The following is a 1556-nucleotide window of genomic DNA, read 5'->3' as shown; positions in this document are numbered from 1 at the left end:
GAGAGAGAAAAATAGAAAAGATCAGTCGAAGAGAAAGAGAGAGAGGAGAGATCAAACAGAGAGAGGAGAGAAACAAAATAGAGAGAAAAATGAAAGAGCATTGTGAACACAGGCAGGAGGGAGAAACAAACAGAGAGAGAAGAGAAAGAGAAGAGAGAGAGAGAGAGGAGGGAAGGAGTGGAAAGAGATAGAAGTGTGAACGAACGGAGAAGAGAGTGAGTCTAAGAGAAGAGAAGAGCACACAGAGCTCAAGAGCTCCAGGAGCTGATGAGCAGGACTGTTCTATCACTCTGTGCCATAAAGAGTGGGCTGCCACTGACCCCTCTGGGAGAGAAAAATCTGCTTCTGTGTGCCTTTGGAGAGAGAGGGAGGCGAAAGTTAGTTGAGAGAGGGAGAGGGACTCCCACCACGGACGAGAAGCCTGACAGAGAGAGAGAAGGACACAGAGGGACCACAGGGTTGTAGCGGACCGGAGCAGCAAAACCACCGCCGACTAAAGCTGGATTCCACTCTCTCTCTCTGGGTCTTTGGGAAACAGATCAAAACAGTGGACACAGCAGAGGACCAGACAGTTCCTGAAAAGGAGACAAACCTGGACATTCCTACTGGGACACACACGCAGTCCTGAAGCGACTGTTATTTATTCCTTTTTGGAAGAAAGAAAGCAAGAAAGTTGGACTTCCCCATCTCAAGAGTAGTGGTTTGTACCGGTTCTTGGTGGGATTGCTCCTTGATTGCTGGTGGGACCAAATAGACAGAGAGAGAGAGAGAGCTGGGAGCTGAGCTAGCGGTAGTGAGTGTGGAGGTCTGGAGGCGTAGAAGGGGGGGGGGGGGCTGACTAGCGGGCTGACTGACTGGCGGGTGGTGGGAGAGCAGTGGAGATGAGCTGTGATGAGCTCTGCCTCGTGCCTAAAGGGAGTGAGATCAGCTGTTTGTCTGTGTGCAGACCGTGCGGCACGCTCCCAACAACAGCGAGCGCAGCAGCGGCTGGAGCAGAGGGAACGCGACTAGCCCTGAGCGCTAGGCTAGGCCCTAGCCACCGGCTAGCTGTGACCTTCTGTGAGTGAAAGGCTAACCGAAACCTGTGGGACTGGATGTTTTGACCTGCACGTCAGAGACACTATTTCACTCAACAAGGTTTCAGAGTCTGTGAACCGGGGACTGTAACTGGACTAATGTTTTTAAGGATTTTTTGTTGAAGAAACTGTGAAGGAGCTTGGTGTTTAGCGCTGCTGTGCTAAGGAGCCACAGGTCCTGGTTGTGGCGTTGAAGAGCTTCAGGAGGCTTAGTGGAAGAGCCAAAATGGCGGCCTTCTGTCTTCTCAAGCATTGATGCCACTGCAACTGGCATGACTACCTGGTGTACCTTGGATCCAAAATGCTGGCTGAAGGAGTAATTGGGAATGACATGGAATGTTGGGAATTGGTGCTGGAACACCCAAGAGACTGGGAACTTTGACAAAGGGAGTTATGATCTTATAGGATTCAAGTCCTGGAAAATCGTGTTCTCTTGTTTGCATTTGTTCAGCTTCAACTACCATTTGTATTCATTCATCG

The 1556-nt window shown here is 50.4% G+C and overlaps 1 protein-coding gene across 1 annotated transcript in view; it reads left to right on the top strand.

Annotated features, from left to right (window-relative positions):
• Nucleotides 1-1058: 1058 nt before the first annotated feature.
• Nucleotides 1059-1556, top strand: part of arhgap23b (Rho GTPase activating protein 23b) — a 32203-nt gene continuing 31705 nt past the window's right edge. Inside the window, 1 exon segment of the mRNA XM_048234068.1 lies at nt 1059-1556. This exon segment is cut by the window's right edge and continues 853 nt beyond it. The gene's annotated coding sequence lies outside the window, so the exon portion shown is untranslated.

Source organism: Alosa alosa, chromosome 22 (assembly GCF_017589495.1).
Source record: "Alosa alosa isolate M-15738 ecotype Scorff River chromosome 22, AALO_Geno_1.1, whole genome shotgun sequence".
Lineage (NCBI taxonomy): Eukaryota > Metazoa > Chordata > Actinopteri > Clupeiformes > Clupeidae > Alosa > Alosa alosa.
The sequence above is the reverse complement of the archived record's forward strand: the minus strand, read 5'-3'. Positions and strand labels throughout refer to the sequence as shown.